The sequence below is a fragment of the Pogona vitticeps genome, chromosome 3 (assembly GCF_051106095.1).
Source record: "Pogona vitticeps strain Pit_001003342236 chromosome 3, PviZW2.1, whole genome shotgun sequence".
Taxonomy (NCBI): Eukaryota; Metazoa; Chordata; class Lepidosauria; order Squamata; family Agamidae; genus Pogona; species Pogona vitticeps.
Window position 1 is genome coordinate 22,799,199 of NC_135785.1, and position 18,425 is coordinate 22,817,623.

The 18,425-nt window shown below is 43.4% G+C and overlaps 1 protein-coding gene across 1 annotated transcript in view; it reads left to right on the forward strand.

The window, feature by feature from the left end:
* Window positions 1–18,425, forward strand: part of PPM1L (protein phosphatase, Mg2+/Mn2+ dependent 1L) — a 232,248-nt gene that overhangs the window by 201,283 nt on the left and 12,540 nt on the right. The window lies entirely within an intron of this gene.

The following is an 18,425-nucleotide window of genomic DNA, read 5'->3' on the forward strand; positions in this document are numbered from 1 at the left end:
AGAAGCCTTATTTTGCTCCTTTGGGAATCCTGAGGCAAAAGGAAAGCATTAGGAGATGGTGGAATGGGAGACTTAGAAGTATTTGATGGTGCTCACGTTTTTAAGGCTGTCTACAAAGAATGGAAACATCCAGATGGCCATCTCCAAAGAATGATGGACAATCATGTGATTAAACTGTAAAGGAACCCATGAGGAATATTTAAATATTTTAAAAATGCAGTTTTCTACAGAAACCATTAAGACAGAATTGAAAGCTCTACAAGTTTATTCATTCAGTATTAATTATAGTTGTCATTAATTTGGCTGGAGTTGCACATTAATTTGCCAAAAGGAGTCATTTCAGAAGAGGAAGCTGTGTTAGTCTGTGCAAGCATCACAGGCAAAAGCAAAAATAAAAGAACAAACAAAAGAATAAATAAAAGGGACAAAAAAATGTGGTACTTTATGTGACAAACCCAGACCTACTGGGATATGCCACACGTTAACTAAGCTGCCACCAACCATTCCCTATAAGAAGTCACACAGACCAGGGATGGATTTTCAACAAATAAAAGAATAAGGTTTATTTAAAACAACACACAGGGAAAATAAAATGATCAGGTGAATAAGATATAGTAACGTGGCTTAGTCTCATTCATACATGCACACAGTTTGGTTCACACAGAACACTCAACTTGAAGCACAGACCCTGAACCTATCAGTTCTGGCTAACCATACAGACACCTGAACCTATCAGGTTGGTACTGACTGACACAGTAGTACCCTGTCTGACACACAGACTCCCACACCAGCTTCTTCTTCCCAGCTGCTGCTTCGTCTCCCAGCTCTCTTCTCAACTCTCCACACACGCTCCACATATATATACAGTACAGCCCCTCCTCCTGATGTCCCGCCTTCCACTCCCCATAGGATGGAACTTTCCCTCCAAACCCATGACAGACAGGTAACATCAGTGCTGTATGTAACACCTCCCCTCTTTATAAGTTGTTTTGTAGGGGGAAAGCTAAAAGTGCTTTTCTCCAAAAAACAACCTGGTTAAAACACACAAAAACAGTTATACATACAATATCATACTTACTTATACTTACATTCTAAGTTAACCATATCAGTTAGGCATTTAAACATTTACCATATACATTACATCAAGTTACCTTTATTCATACAAACCAAATTCAAAAAACCCAGGTACATTTAACTTTTTGGTCACCAATATATATACATAGTCCATGTTTCTTTTGCCGTCTTCAATCTTCAGGTCTTCTTGACAAGGCGTCAGCAACACAGTTCACTGACCCTCTGACCACCTTCACTTCAAAGTCATAGTCTTGTAAGTTTAAAGCCCACCTCATAAGTTTACTATTGTGGGTTTTCATTGTCTTTAACCATTGCAGTGGTGAATGGTCAGTGCACAAAGAACAAAATGTCTTCCCCAGATGTAAGGCTTGGCCTTCTGGATCGCGTAGACTATTGCCAGACACTCCTTCTCCACGGTTGCCAAATGTCTCTCACCTTTCTGGAGTTTCCTACTCAGGGTAGGACACTGGATGCTGGTCACCATTCTCATCCTCCTGGCAAAGAACCGCTCCTACCCCGCTGTTAGACGCATCGGTGTAGATGATGAACTCCCGGTCGAAGTCTGGAGCACGTAGCACTGGATAGTTGATGAGCGCCTGCTTCAACCTCTGGAACGCCTCCTCACAGTCGCTGGTCCACAGGATGCGGTCATCAGCCTTCTTCCTCGTCAGATCGGTCAGCGGAGCCGCAATCTCGCTAAACCTCGGGATGAACTTTCTGTAGTAGCCCACCAACCCAAGAAATGATTTGACTTTTTTCTTGGTGTTGGGTCTGGGCCAATCACGAACTGCTTCTATCTTGGCCTCGAGGGGTTTTATCACTCCTCCCCCTACTATGTGACCCAAGTCTTTTATTTCTGGGCTACCCAGCTGCAGTTTGTTCTCTTTGCAGGGCCTAGGCCAAAGCACTTCCTCCCCTGGGTTAAAGTGCCTCTCCCTGCCTTCCTGGTCATCCCAAGTTTTCTTTCTGACCTTTTGAGCTTGCAGGGTCTCTGCTGCTAGCTCTAGGTTTCTCTTTAGGTCATACATTAAGGTGTCTATGTATGTCACAACGTCTTGTGGGTCATCCTGGGTGATCTGCTCCCAATTTTGTTTGATCAAATCAAGGGGCCCTTTCACCCTTCTCCCAAATAAAAGTTCAAACGGACTGAACCCGGTACTGGCTTGTGGCACTGATCGATAAGCAAACAAAAGGGATTGCAGCTTCTGGTCCCAATTGTTTGGATTCTCTACCAAGTAAGCCCTAATCATGCGCATTAGAGTCCCATTGAACTTCTCAGTTAACCCATTACTTTCAGGGTGATAGGCAGTGGTTTCCTTGTGCTTAATTCCACAGATTTGCCATAAGCGTTTCATGAGCTTCGATGTGAACGATGCGCCCAAATCTGTGATTATTTCTGAGGCAAATCCCATCCTGGACATATACCCCACCAAGGCATCTGCCACTGTGTTAGTTTCAATGTTAGTCAAGGGTATGGCTTCAGGGTACCTCGTGGCATGGTCCACAATGGTGAGAATGAACCTGTTCCCCCTCTTTGTGGCCTTGGGCAAAGGTCCCACAATATCCACCCCTATGCATTTGAACGGAGTGTCAATCACAGGCAAAGGGCACAACTTTGCTTTGGTCCTGTCGCGGCTATTCCCCTGCCTTTGACACACATCACATTGTTTACAGAACTCCCTGATCTGCTTCCCTATGTCAGGCCAGTAAAAATTCTGTGTGATTCTCTGCTGTGTTTTGTTCACCCCTAAGTGTGCAGCAAACATGTCAGAGTGCCCCCTTTGTAAGATCATGGGGCGATACTTTTCAGGTACCACTAGCTGACTTCGGATCCCATCTCCCCCTTTTGAGATATTCCTCAGGGTCTCTCTATACAAAATCCCCTTTTTCTCTAGAAATCTCACTGGGGTTTCAGGTGTTAGCTGGGCGTCTGTCACCTGTTCAAAACACTTTTGGAGAGTGGCGTCTGCCTTTTGCTCTTGGCCAAATCGGCTGTCTGTGGTTAAGGTTTCCACCACAGCTTCTGAACTCCCCTCTGCTTCCGTCTCTGGCTCATCAGTACCCCCCGGAACTGTCCCCGTGGTGGCTTGTGAACGTGTAATCACTAGCACCCGTTTCACATGTTCAGCCAGGTCATTTCCCACGAGCACGGCTGCTGGCAGAGTCGATGAAATCGCTAGCCGCCAAACTCCCCTCCAGCCTTGAAAGTTCACAGGTACCTCCGCTACTGGCAGTGAGATCGCCTGTCCCTCAATCCCTGCCACCTTTATGCTCTCATTTGGGATTACATACTCCCTAGGAATAATATCTGGATGGCACAGGGTCACCTGAGAACAAGTGTCCCGCAGCCCCCGATACTGATGGTCAAGTATTCCTACGTCCACCCCTGCTGTTTCAAACAACTGAGAATCTGTTCTCACGAGCAAGCATCGCTTGACCTCCACAAGAGGACCATTTTCCTCAGCCTGATCAGCAGATGTACTTGTTCCAGATTGAGTAGCCATGGCAACAGGCTCCCTCAGTGACAATGAGCCTTGCTCTTTCTGGACACAGAACACAGCTTTTGGCTTGGTTCCACTCGAATCCTGAGGCACAATTCCTTTTAGCTGCTTTAATTTCTCACACTCTGAGATTAGATGGCCCTTTCCCTGACAGAAATAACATTTTCTGCTATATTTTGAGTCTTTCTCATCTTGTTTTGGTTTTCCCTCCAAAATCTGAGGTCTTAGTTTCATGTCTGAGGGCTTCCCTTCACCATGGGCCCCTCCCCCTTGCTGGTTTTTCCCTGGTCCCTGAGAGTACTTGCTGTAGGTTTCTTTAGGTTTCCCCATCGCTTTCCCCTCACCCAAGGGCTTTCTTATTTGATAAATAAAATCTGCGATCTCTGCTGCTTCGGCCACAGATCTAGGTTTCCTTTCCCTCACCTGGAATTTCAGTTCCCCATGCAGGACTGAATAGAACTGTTCCAGCGCTATCAAGTCTTTGAGCTGCTGAAAGGTCTCCGTCCCCTCCTGAGATAGCCATTTCTCTAGCAGCCTCACCAATTGGGCCCCCACTTGGGTAAAAGTCTGCTCTGGTTTCTTGGTGATTGACCTGAATCTTTGCCTCAGCTGTTCCGCATTTATCCCATGTCTGGCAAACACCAGTTTTTTAAACTCTGCAAAATCTTTCATCAGTTCCTGTGGCATCTCTGAATAAACTTCAGCAAGGCTGCCACTGATTAAAGATCGCATGATGGTCATCTTCTCAGTTTCCCTTACTGAGAAGTCCACAAACGCTCTTTCCACTAGGGAAAAGAACACCTCAGGACAATCTCCCTTGTGGTACACAGGGAATTTCTTCAGGTCAGCTTTAGACAATTGGCCTCCCTCAGAATCCCTATTGTTATTATTGTTCTGATTCATCAGTTCCAATTTCCTTAACTCAAACGCCATTTTCTCTCTCTCCAATCTTTCTTCTCTTTCCATTCTCTCAATCTCAAATTGCCTTCTTTCTCTCTCTAATCTTTCCTCCTTTTCCATTCTCTCTCTCTCTAATCTCCCCTCCATTTCCCTCACCCTCAGTTCATGCTGTTGGGCTATGAGCAATTTTCTGAGTTCTGGGTTCTGTTCTCCCGTGCTGTCCCCTTGCACTGAGCCAAATTCATCCTCAGAACCTTGGTCAACCTGGGGGTCTTTCACTTCACCCATTTCTGCCATTTGGCTTCGAGTCAAGGGCATAATCCCCCCCCCCCAGAACAGGCTGCTTTAAAAAGTCAAGCCTCAAAATAAAACGACCACTTTTTTTTTTCTTTTGCCTCAGAACCAGCTTTCTCTATAGATTGCTGCTGTCCTTCAGCACTAACTTGCAACAGTTGCGAGCTAGAGTCTACCCCCCTCTGCTGGGCCTCTCAGCAGGCAGGCTAAATCACTTCTACTTTACAATTTTGCCTCAGCTTTTTCCCGCCAAAACAGAATGCCTCAGAGCTCCCTAATCTAGCCCCCAATCTGAGGTTACACGTTCTTCTACTAGTGCACCTCCCCGTGAGGCACACCTAGATTACCTACGCGCTCTCAGATTGTCCCTGACTAGACCCCCCTTGCTCTGGGCACACTTGCCAAGGCTTTGCTGGACCACTGGACAACTGGACCAGTCGTATCCCACACGCTGGACACCAATCAATGTGACAAACCCAGACCTACTGGGATATGCCACACGTTAACTAAGTTGCCACCAACCATTCCCTATAAGAAGTCACACAGACCAGGGATGGATTTTCAACAAATAAAAGAATAAGGTTTATTTAAAACAACACACAGGGAAAATAAAATGATCAGGTGAATAAGATATAGTAACGTGGCTTAGTCTCATTCATACATGCACACAGTTTGGTTCACACAGAACACTCAACTTGAAGCACAGACCCTGAACCTATCAGTTCTGGCTAACCATACAGACACCTGAACCTATCAGGTTGGTACTGACTGACACACAGTAGTACCCTGTCTGACACACAGACTCCCACACCAGCTTCTTCTTCCCAGCTGCTGCTTCGTCTCCCAGCTCTCTTCTCAACTCTCCACACACGCTCCACATATATATACAGTACAGCCCCTCCTCCTGATGTCCCGCCTTCCACTCCCCATAGGATGGAACTTTCCCTCCAAACCCATGACAGACAGGTAACATCAGTGCTGTATGTAACACTTGAAAAGACTAGTTTTTATATTTTATTGTGAGATTTGATGGGCAGGTCCACTTCCTCAGACATAAGAGAGAGGATATCTGAGGAAGTGGACTTTTTCGTGACAGTTCACATTGAAATATAACAGCTTTCAAGGGACCAAAACATGTCTCTTTTTTTCTGTAATAGTTGCAAAAAGAGTAGTGTGCTTCACGTGGGTTTCTTACCCATGGCTTTAATGCCAGATTTCATGGCATGTGTGATTTAGAGTCCTAGTGTCTTTGAGCTTTCCCCAACTCCGTATCAGCAGTGACTTCTGGGGGAGAAGCTAACTGTGTGAGAATCTCAAATCACACAGTGTGTGAGGAATGGCATTAGTCCAGTGAACCGGTGGGAAAGAATCATAATAGAAATGTAGAGATGCCAAGGCTGGCCCTTAGGGAAAGGGTGCTGTATCATCATCAGACTATTTGTTTATCCATCCCAATAATGGAATGGGATATTTAGTCCATCTGACACAGTGGTTCACAAACTAGCATCCCCAGATGTTCTTGGACTGCAATTCCCAGAAAGCTTCACCACTTACTGTGCTGGCCAGGGTTTCTGGGAGTTGCAGTCCAAGGACATCTGGGGACTGAACTTTGAGAACCACTGATCTAGCATACTTCAGGAGGTCCAGAGGCCTCATTGAATTTTGAATAGTCACTTCCACAAAAAGTCCTTGAGAGCTGAAAACAACAGTGGGGGAGATTAGGAAAATTGCTGCCTCAGCACCTCAACCAGTGGTTCCCAACCTTGGGTCCCCAGATGTTCTTGGACTAAAACTCACAGAAGCCTTCACCACTACCTGTGCTTGCCAGGATTTTTGGGAGCTGTAGTCAAAGAACATCTGGGGACCCAAGGTTAGAATCACCGACCTAAAGTATGTGAGGGGCCTTTTTAAACATGGGGACAGTTGCACCAGGTTTGGTTTTGCTGATGTGTCCCTTCAGCTTTCAGGTCACATTTTGTCCACTTCTGATCTAGTTCAGTATACCTGATTTTAGCAACTAGGGTTTTTATAGTCAGATACAAAGCATAAAAATTGGTAGGACCTGCTTTAAATGAAGCAAATACGTTTGCACTGAGCAACAGCCCCTCACATAAACGATTAAATGGCAACACTTATAATGCTTTATAGTGTATCTGTACAAGACCAATATAATACAGTGGGGTTTCAACTTACAAACTTAATCCGTACTGGAAGGTGGTTCGTAGGTCGAAAAGTTCGTAGGTTGAATCTACATTTCCCATAGGAATGCATTGAAAACCATTTAATCCATATCTGCTCTTTTCCGTCCATAGAAACTAATGGGAAACTAATGGGAAGCTGCTATTCCGCCTTCTGCCACTAGAAGGGGATTTTTTTTCTTTTTTTCCCTTAGGTCAAGAAAAGTTCAGGAAAGGAGGGGGGGAGGCAGGGAACAGTTTTAAAAGCACTTTTGAAATCTTTTTTTTTCAACGAAGCCAATTTTAAAGCATGTTTTAAAGCATGTTGTGCTGATTTTTTCAGCACAAAGACACACAGGCAGGCTTTTTTGGTGCTGAGCAAGCTTCCCCAAGCCTCTTCAGAGCCAGCCGATCAGCTGTCAGGCGGGAAGAGGAGGGGGCAGGAGCAGAGAAAAGCACAAAATGGCTGCCAGGCTCCCTTCTGGGTGTCGGCTTTTATCTCTTTGCTGCTCTTTTTCCTGCAGTTCGGAGGCTACCAAGGCCTGGTAAATGACTTTCTTTTATTTATTTTTAAGTTTCTGACCTTTTTTTCCTCTCCAGAAGCCTCTAAGGGGAGGGAGGGGCACTTTTTTCCTGTTCGTAACTCGAGGGGAGTTCGTATGTTGAGTATGTAATTTCCTATTGGGCTGGTTCGTAAGTCGAAAAGTTCATATGCATAACCGCTCGTAAGTCGAGACCCCACTGTAATTTACAGTTTTATATTAATAGCACTGTTTGGTGGAGAAGGTAAATCCTAGGCAGAGTTTAAAAGGGTTGTGCCAGAATATAAGCCCATGTTAGGAGCATTGCTGCAGCACCATTAAGGAACATATAGTGACCCTATGAGTGAGTCATCTCCAAAAGGTCCTCAACAGCCCTGGTCAGCTCTTGCAAACTCAAGCCTGTGGCTTTCAAAATGGGTACTCCACCTGTGGAAAGGGAGGCTCCTTTGTAGAACAGAATGTCCTCTGCCACAAATCTCCCACCTCTTCTCCAGCATGGTTGCAGAAGGTTCTGCCCCTGTTGTCATCCTACCAAACGTGTAGGCCAGAATGGGGTTGTTCCAGAGACATGTCTGTGAATGTACAGGATCCTGCCACCTTTACTTTCCCAACATGCTTCCCACAAGAAACCATTAATATAGGTCAGCCCTGAAGTTTGTGTAATTAGTGTTCATCCATTGTTATCTGTGGAAGAACGAAAAAAGAACCGGGATAAATGCAGATGAAAAAGTAACTCCACCTTCTACTGTAGCCACTCTGGTTTCATATTGGCAGGTGCTCCATGTTGGTATCTTCCCAGTCACCTCCAGCATGGAAGTTGTGACCACCTTCACACACACACCTATTAGCAATTAACATTCAAACAGGAATAACACAATCCATGACATTTTGTGTGCTCTGAGTTCTCTTCAGTTCTGGTTTGCTCTCAGTTTTTCATTTTTTCCCCCAGAAGACACATACATGTCTCATAATTTATGGAAAGCAACAAGAATTGAAGCATAGACTCGGACTGCGTAAATGCGAGGCCCTGCTTGCTGATGCTGTTTTATGGCCTGTAATAATGTGATTCACTCAAAGCAGCCAATAATTCTCTGGGGGAGAGGGAAGAAAATGTAGATGTGATCCCGTTTGAGAGCAAGTAGTCTTTTACAGCAGCACACCTATTCACAATTAACATTTGAACCTAATTATTGCAATGCAGAAGAGGAGGCCTCATTAAGAAGATAAATATTCGAGACTCCTCACTAAATAATCAGCTGAAAGCACGCCTTCTGGCTGAAAATTTAACTTTAGCTTATTTTTCTGCCAGTGTGGTTTATGGGCTTGATGGGAGAGGAAGTGGTATCACTGCTGCTTTATAATTTGTATTATAAGCAGGTCTGGCATCAGAGATAGGCATCAGTAAGTGCCTGCTGCATCTTATTTCAGATCTGCTTTGATTTGGATCCCTGCACTGAGCAAGGAGTTGGACTTGATGGCCTTATAAGGCCCTTCCAACTCAATAATTCTTATGATTCTGTGTTTCACAGCCAACTCTGGGATTGCCTCTTCCTCTTCTCCCTCATTCTTCTTGCTGCCCTTTGTTTATTGCTCTCTCTTGAGTCTGCAAGTACTATCAAGAATTTGAAGAAGTTTCTGTTCCAGAAGACAACTCCCGAAATCCTCCAGCCAGCATAGCTAGTGGGCATGGCAGCTGGGGAATTTTGCTCCATGTGGAATGCATTATAGTAGTAATTCAGCCAAGATGTTACTAAGGCATGTGTCACCATAGCCAAATCAAATCTCTCTAGGAATGGGTGCAGAGACACCACAAAGAGACACGAAGCAAGGGAAAAATCCTAGAAGCTGACTGCTTTTTAAAATCATTAACTGCTTCTCACCCAAACACAAAGCAACTGTCAGGGCTGTTATAGTTGGCAAAGATTGCCACTAGAATCGAAGGTCAGAAATCATCCATAATGTGCCTCTGCATGGGTGCCCAGTGGAGGGAACAGGGTGATGAGCATCTGTTCAGCCATTGGACAAACTGGCACAAACCACTGAACTGGTGGTTCATGCCCATCTCTAATCACCACACATGAGAAGTGACTTGATGGCACATAACATCTTTGGAGGATTTTTTTTAAAATCCCAAACGATTTTGTAGTGAGAAGATGGGTGAAATGGTTGAAACTATAACAAGATATAGGCACCAAACCTGTGCTAAGACCATCCCAAGCCACAAAGTAAAAAAAAAGTAATTTCACAGCTTAAACAAGTGAGCTTCTGAATATTTGTTCTCTATTCTGCTTTAAATATCTTTTAAAAATGTTTTTACAATCAACCAGAGAGTCCCTTTGCAAGCATGAATCCCTGTTTGGCCAGGAAAAAAATTAAAAGTTAAATTGGGTCCTGCTGACTGGACTGTTCAGATTGCCCCAGACCTGGAGCTGATTTCCCCTTTGAAGACTTGTGTGAGGAACCTGGTCTCAGAAATCCTGAGAGAAAGTTTACTGAAAGCAATCAGGCTGGGACAAACATGCTTTTGTAATGCAGAAATATTTTAAATATGCTTTACAAGATTGTATGTTAATTCCCTGGAGATACATGGCAAAATGTCCGCCTTTCTAGAAGACTGTCACTCCATTACTTTCTTTAAAGTAAGCCTGTTTTTTTTTCCATTCTTCAAAGAAAAACTGTCCTTTGACTCTGTTTCTGTGACCTTTCATTGTCTCAAGCTATTCAAAAAAACTCCCTTCCCTGCCCATGAAGCTCCAACAATATATCTATTTTGCAAAGTTCTTGTTTGCAAACCTGTTCCACAAAGGCTCAGTGTGATAAGAAATCAATTTTTCTCCCTTTTGAAATACAGTGGGGTCTCGACTTACGAACGACCCGACTTGCGAACAATTCGAGTTACGAACCTGCCCTATAGGGAAAGTAAGGACTCGACATGCGAACTTCCCTCGCGTTACGAACAGGGGAAAAAGTCCCCCCTCCCTCCCCTTAGAGGCTTCTGGAGGGGGAAAAGGGTCAGAAACTTTAAAATAAATACTGTACTGTTAAATAAAGTCACTTACCAGGCCTTGGTAGCCCCCAAACCACAGGAAAAAGAGCAGGAAAGAGCTAAAAGCCGACACCCAGAAAGAGCCTGGCAGCCATTTTGTGGTTTTCCCGGCTCCTCTCCCCGCCTAACAGCTGATCGGCTGGCTCTGAGCAGGCTTCGGGAGGCTTGCTCAGCACCTAAAAAGCCTGCCTGAGTGCCTTTGTGCTGAAAAAATCAGCACAATATGCTTTAAAACATTATTTAAAATTGGCTTCGTTTTAAAAAAAAAAGAGTTCTAAAGTGCTGCCTTTAGTGTTCCCTACCTTCCCTGAACCTAAGGGGAAAAAAGAAAGAAAATATCCCCCTCTAGTGGCAGAAGGCAGAATAGCAGCTTCCCATTAGTTTCTATGGACAGAAAAGAGCAGATATGGATTAAATGGTTTTCAATGCGTTCCTATGGGAAATGCAGATTCGACTTAAGAACTTTTCGACTTGAGAACCACCTTCCAATACGGATTAAGTTCTTAAGTCGAGACCCCACTGTACCTATTTTGAGGACGAATATTTCAGTCCCTACTGCCTGAATTCATTCCAAATAAAAAAAGCAAGTTTGGCTAACCATTCTCTTTCAAGATAAGCAAGATTAGTATTTTCAATCTTTTAAAAATCAGAAGACATTTATTTATTTTAAATCTGGAGACATTTCAAAATCAGAGAGTAAAAGAGATTTAATTTTAAAAAATCATAACCCGAATACCTTTTACCTAAACTTCCTTTTGGCACAGAGCTAGAGCAGACTGTTTGTGATGAAGGCATCAATGAAGCCTTGTTTAAAACTTATAAGCTTTGTATGGGCTGCCACCATGTTTAGAACTGCCTTATAGAATGTTGATTTGCTCTGCCCGGCACAGGATCATTGCTGCACTCTAATGCAGCAGTAATATGAGTAGCGATGTTACTTAAAAGCTCTAAAAATTATGCCCACGTTGTTGTTTTTCTACATTAAAAAAAAAAAAGCTCCAAGCATTTTAGTCTTTCTTTTTAGAGAAGCTGCTCCATCAGCCTCTTAAATTATTTGGTTGCCATGTTTGCTTTTTTTAAAAAATGCAGTAGTCTACAGAATCTTCTTTCGGCAGAGAAATATGCAGGAATATAGAGACTTTTTTTTGCCTGTTGGGGATCTGAAGATGGCTGCCATGTATGAACTCCATGTGGAGTGTAAAGACCTGCTGAGTTGTTGAGCTGCAAGCTGTGTGTTTGTGATAGAAGTAAAGTTTATTCATGTTGAACCTTCCAATGCCTTTGACTTGAGCTCTTCTAACAACAACATGTTGGTGTGCCAAAAACTTGAAAAACCTCCTTCTTTGGCAGCAGCTTGAAATGTACAATCTTTAATTTTGTAATGAGGATTGTAAGTGTTCTTTTCAAAAGGCCAATAACATGAAAAGTTTTAAAAAGAAAACTATTCTTATCCAACCCCAGGCAACATCACATGTGTTGGGTTAAGATTTCAGTCTCAAAAGAGGCAGCACTAAGCCACTTTCTATGCATAAAAACTGGGTTTGAGGCTAGGATAAGCAAAGTCATTTTTGTCAGGCACTCCCTGACCCGCAAAAATGAAGAAAAGAAAACGGCCCATAATTGTTGTCTCTTTTTGCTGCAGGCGGATGGTATGCCAAATGTTTAGTTTTGTGTACTGACGTATTTCCTTCCTTTTTATGTGTGTGCATGTGGCAGGCAGTATAGTTTTCGCAATTATATGCCCTTTCCTTCTTGACATCATATCTTTAAAGGAACTGTAGCATTTTACCAATACATTGTTAAAATAAAGCACTGTATAAGCAGTGCTGTATATAGCACTGAGCATACCGAAACTCTCTGTCTATACTCAAGAAAGCATATTTTATGGACTTGAAGAGAGCCAAACATGGAATGAAAAACAAGGCTCATAGACTAGATACATGAAAGAGAGACAGAAGTTAAAAATCTGTGACAGGGTCCTACTGATTAGTCTACCATGCCCCATGTGGTGTATTCCAGGTTTGTGGGTTTGTTCCTTGTCTCACAATGCACTAAATAGGACGAACCAATAGGCGGTCAGTCCCTTTCACTCAAAGATGGCTAATCCTTCCCATTGGGAACAGCAACAGGGCTTCTGTCATAATTTCCTTATGACCTGCCCACAGATATACAGTGGTGCCCCGCTTGACGATTATCCCACTCCATGACGAATCCGCTTTACGATGAGTTTTCTTGCGATCGCTATTGCACCGATTTTAGAGTGGAGAGCCAGCTGATCTGACTACCTCAGGACTGGCAGTTGGTCACAGACCCAGAACAGTAAACAGCCTTCAAACATCTGTTCACCGTTCTTCTGACACGAGTAGGGAACGTGCCATCGCCATACCTCCCTCTACCCGTAATCACTCGGATGTTCTGCAGACCCCCGCTGGGGGGGGGGGCAGGCCTTCCACTCCATGTCAGAAAAGAAGAGTAAAAAGTGCACAAAATTAATACAGGATACGATACAGTGAACAAATTAATAGAGCTTAATCCAAATAATTAAATCATAATACTTAATACACCTCTCTCTCCACTGTCCTTTGTTTTCTGCTTCATCTTAAAGCCAAAGGCCTCTCCCTCTCTTCTTTGAGGGTTTGCCTTTCTGCAGTTGTTTCCTATCATCCACCAACCTCTCCAGCAGCTCAGTTCTTCAGACACCCTACTCTGAAGCATTTCCTGAAGGGTTTATCACACATGTATCCAGATGTGCACCAACCTTCATCTCAATGGTCTTTAACAATAGTCCTACAACTCATCAAACCACCATTTGAGCCCTTGGCTTCGGTTGATCTTACTTACTTTTAAAACAGCTTTCCTCATTGCTATCACATCCGCTCGTTGTGCCAGTGAACTAGCAGCTTTGCATTATGATTATCCTTATCTCCAGTTTTATCCAGATACGGTCAAGTTATTTGTAGATATTTCCTTTCTCCCCAAGGTTGTTTCCCAGTTTCATATGTCCCAACCGTTGGTTTTCCCATCTTTTTTTCCATCTCTGTCTACTGCTCAAGAAAGAATCCTCCATACTCTGGATGTCATATGGACCCTGGTATTTTATTTAGCCCACACACAACCCTTCCGACATTAAGCTCAACTTTTCATCAGCTATCAACCCCCTATGAAGGGTTTACAGGTGACATCACAGAGAATCTCCAAGTGGGTTGCTTCTACCATCCACCTGGTGTACCAGCTTTCTCGAAGGCCAGCTCCTCAAGTGATTCTCCCTCACTCCACTAGGGCAGTAGCAGCTTCCATAGCGTTTCTTTGAGGTGTGCCTCTTCCGGACGTCTGCACCTCTGCCACCTGGTCACAGCTGTCCACCTTCATCAAGTACTATAGATTGGATGTTCAGCAAAAATCTGATGAGGTCTTTGGATGTACTGTGCTAGCTTCTACCTTGGCGTGACACTCTCCTCTAGGTAAGACAACTTGTTAGTCACCCAGGGTGTGATTCACAGAGTCCACAAAGAGGAACAACTGGTTACCCACCTGTAATTGTAGTTCTTCGAGTGGACATCCCGACCTGGCCTCCCCACTGTCACACCATGCAGCTCTAATATGTGATGGTTGACATAACTGAAAGGAGAGCCCTGCTACCACAGAAGCTCTAGAATTTTCTGATGTGGCTCCACGCAGGCACGGATTACCCAGGGTGTGAATCACAGAGGACCACTCGAAGAACTATAATTACAGGTGAGTAACCTGTCGTTAGTTCACATTAAAATATAGTTTTAAACCACCTTGACTGACCAGGTAGTTACACTTGGTGCATCTCTTCTCTGGCACAGACAAATTTGGCTGTGTAGCTCATAAGAAAGGGGAGGTTGAAAGAAAAGAAACTGTGGCAGCTCTAATTCATCACCATAAAGGTGGCTGAAGACACACAAGAGCAGCCTTGAATGCCAGACGGCCTCTATGCAGAGAGGGAAATCTTTCTGCTTCACTTTCTCTGACTATTGATTTTTGAAAAAATGGCAGATAGTGTAGTTTGGTGCACTCCAGCAAATGCCTCTGTTGACTTCTCAACTTGCAGCAATTTGCTGCAGAAATTCATGTGTATTGAGTTATGTCAGTTGATGTAACTAATAGGATTCTGGGCCATGTGTTCTTTATCTCGTGTTTATGAAGAAGTTTGCTAAAGTTGGTAAATTCTTCACCAAAAAGCAGTTGGACAATGTTCTCACCCATCCCGTTATTTACAGCTATACACTATTCTTGCTGTTCTTTAATGTAGGAGTGGGGTTACTGTGACCCTCAAACTGCTGTTTGATTCTAACTTCTGGTGGCTCTACCCCCCCCAATGCAGATTAAAAGGGATGATGGAAGTTGTAGTTCAATAACATCTATTTCATGTTTCCTGTGGTTCAAGTAAAGAAGCCTTTCAGAGCTTAAGAACTAAACTCTACCCATTCTGAACAGTCTTACTTTGCTAGGAGCTATATACATGCATACTTACTATCACTAGCTTGTTGAAGAACAACGCATAGGTAGAAACAAGTATTGTGTATGCTGTTCCCTTTGCAAGTCCATGCAGTGCTCAAATGATGGGGCAAAGGAGAGGAGGACTTCCAATGAAACCTCAAGCCCTGTTAAACACCTTCATTGAAATTTCGTGAATCGTAACTCCCCATGGTCATCTAAAACCATGGCTAATAGAAGCGCCAAGAAAGTTAGGTTTTACAGCAGTTGATAAAACTGTTCAATTTGTTTGGAGGATTCTCTGGTTCAGGGGACATGGAGTCTCCACATAGTCAAGAATGGCCACGTGTCAGCTTTGCAGGACCTATTTTGTTGTATATTAGAACTGGAAGGTCTAATATCTGTACAGCTTGGGGATGGGAGAATTAAGAAACACTGTGCATGTGTTCAACATCGATACAGAACTGAAAATTGTTTCACAAAAAATCCACTCCTTGTTTTTCCTCCAAAACATTATTCCAACTCAAGGGATCCAATTTAGAAGGCATGAGAAAAGGAAAGCCTTCTGCTGATGGATCTTAGCAAACAAGCATGATCTGCGGTGTTGATCTAGTGCAAACCAGCCATAGATCTTGCAGTAGATCCTCATCTACATTCTGTCCACCCATTCTTGATGGCAACTGGTGTCCTTGAAGTATAGCAAAAGATTTTGATTCACAGGAGAGTGCAACTAACTGAAACAGATGCCTGCTGGTGAGACAGGCGGGCATGCAGCCAGTTAGCTATAAAGAGATCCTGGCTGGGGAGAGAACATGGATGAACCTGCAGAGAAAGCAACGAGGTGCTGGATACCCATATTGCTGTCTTCCACCAGGCACATAGTGCCAGAGAGACAGAATGGAAAGATTCATATAGGAAATGCATAGATGTCCCTTAAATAGAAGGAAAGGTGCCAAATCATACCTCTCCTGTAGCATGTTAAGTTAGCAGTTAATCAGACCATTGCAGTAGTTTAGATCCAGGGCCCATGCAGTCCCTAATGAAGTTACTTCCCAGGTGATTTGAATACTGGGCATATGTGGAGCACCTTAATCTTCATGTTCTACAGCAGGGCATTTTAATCCCCAGATGCATTTCTGTCTTGAAGAATATACCAAGAGCAGGCCTACAGTACAAGACATTGTACAGCATTGTCACATGGATGGCAGTAAACTGTTTCTCCATAGTTCAGCCACTTGCCCTTTGTCACTGGCTGGATAGCTCAGCGGCTTAGGTATCTAGCGGCAGAGCCAGAGGCTGGAACTCTAGTTCCTCACTGTGCTTCCTATGAGTATAGCCAGCCTGTGTGGCTTTGGGCAAGCTGCACAGTCCCAGGACAAAGGGACTGGTAAACTACGTCTGAGTACAGTAGAACCATAGTATCCATGGAGATAAATTCATAGGCCCTGCAGAAGCCAAAAACTGCAGATATGCAAACCCTAAACATGACAATGTCTATGCAAAAGAATTAAAGCACACAAATCAGACAATGGCAACACAGAGAAATCCATTTCACATCATTTTAATTTACCAGGATATTCTACACACAATCTAAAAGTGCCCATTGTGGGGGGAAAGAAACTACTGTACAGGACGAGACTCCGGAGAGAGAGAGAGAGAGATAGCATAGTCTCTGGTTCCCTCTAGTAGGCAAATCCAGTAATACATCTAAAAGCTGCATATTTCTATCTGTGTGTGTGTAATTTAATATTTTCAGGCAGTTGATAACCGAAACCGCTGGTACTATTCCTGCAGCAACAGTGACCCTACTGTCCTCTCTATCTGGAAAACCCTGAAAAGGGTTGCGTAAGTCAGAATTGACTTGACAGCACGCAATGACTATTCTGTAGCTCCTCTTCCACATAAAACATCTGATACGCAGAGCTTTAGTTTCTTCCAAAACGGGTTGGCTTATGCAGCCCATTGCTTTGCATGCATTTGGTTGGACATGGACATAGGATGATCAGTTCTCCCTTTGAAGGATTACCAGAGGACAGTCCTCCTTTTAGTCATTTATAATGGTGCCTTCTGTTTGAAAAGCTCTCTCATTTTTTAAAAAATACACAAACATGAGAGCATAGATCAGGGACTCCTTGAAGTTGTCCAATCATAGTGAACACCTAAACAGCAGACTCAGTAGGCACGCAAGTCGCCTGGTGACACTCTTCCCCACTTGGTTGACTTGTGTTGCAGTTCTGTTTGATTTACAGAAATAATGTCCATATAAATGAGCACATGCTGCTTATGCAAATTTTTAACCTCTTTTGTGCTCTTTTGGAGATGTGTGAGTGGCTATCCTTATTCTGTCTGATTTCATTCACTGGCATTTTGCTAGTTGGTTTTACCATGACTACAATCTTCACCCCTCCTGGTTGCCATATACATTGCTTTTCCATACGTTTTTTTTTCCTCCTACAAAGTGCAGGATAATTATTTTACAGGACTTTTCTGGATCATTAACTTTACAACTCATCTGAGGCCTCTTGATGGGAAAAGGGATAACCCTTTGTTCCTATGTGTTTTCCTTCTCTTCCTGCCCTGAAGTGAGATTTTGGTCTTTAATGGGTCTGGTGTCCCATCTCCTTCATAAATCTTTTGTCAATGAGTGTGAACCACTTCCTGAATTGTCCCGAAGGGAGACAGAGGGCTTGATGAGAGTTAGAGGACAGATTGCTTGAGCATAGAGAGGGAACATTTCTTCTATGGCAAACTGCAGAGGCAAAAGCAGAGTTTACTTGTTGTATAGCCATTTATAATGTTGATTTGGCAAGCTTAAAGCAAAGCAAAATACAAGGTTGTGCTTTCCTCGAGAAATCTGTGTGTCAGCTGTTTCAGTCACAATGGCATGGATAGCTGACACAACCTTACTCTTTACAGCAATGTATTTTTTTCGGATTTTAAGATATCTAACATAAAATGGATTTTCTAGTAGATCTGGGGCAGAAATAACTCCAGGGGGTATTACCTTCACAATCCATTTACTCTGCTTCTCTTATTTCCTGATGCCATTCTGTCCTTGATGCACTAACAAGGCATCTTTCTTACAGTTTTATCTATGTAAGTAAGTCCCATGGAGTACATGTGCATAGGGCTGTGGTCATAATAATTACAATAAGGAATGAGAGGATACTGCCAAGAATGGTTTTCCATATGTTGAGTTTTCCTCCTTCATCCCTTTCTGGTAATGAATTGGAAAACCGCCCAGAGTAGACCATGTCTAGATGGGTGGCATATATATGCAATAAAAAATAATAATAAATAAACCCACCAGCATATTTTGTTCTGAGCAGGGGTTCCAGGCCTCACACCACCATGTCAGAATGTGTCACCACTACTGGAGGAATAGGTACCCATATTGTGGCATATACCTATAACCTTATCAGTAGCAACC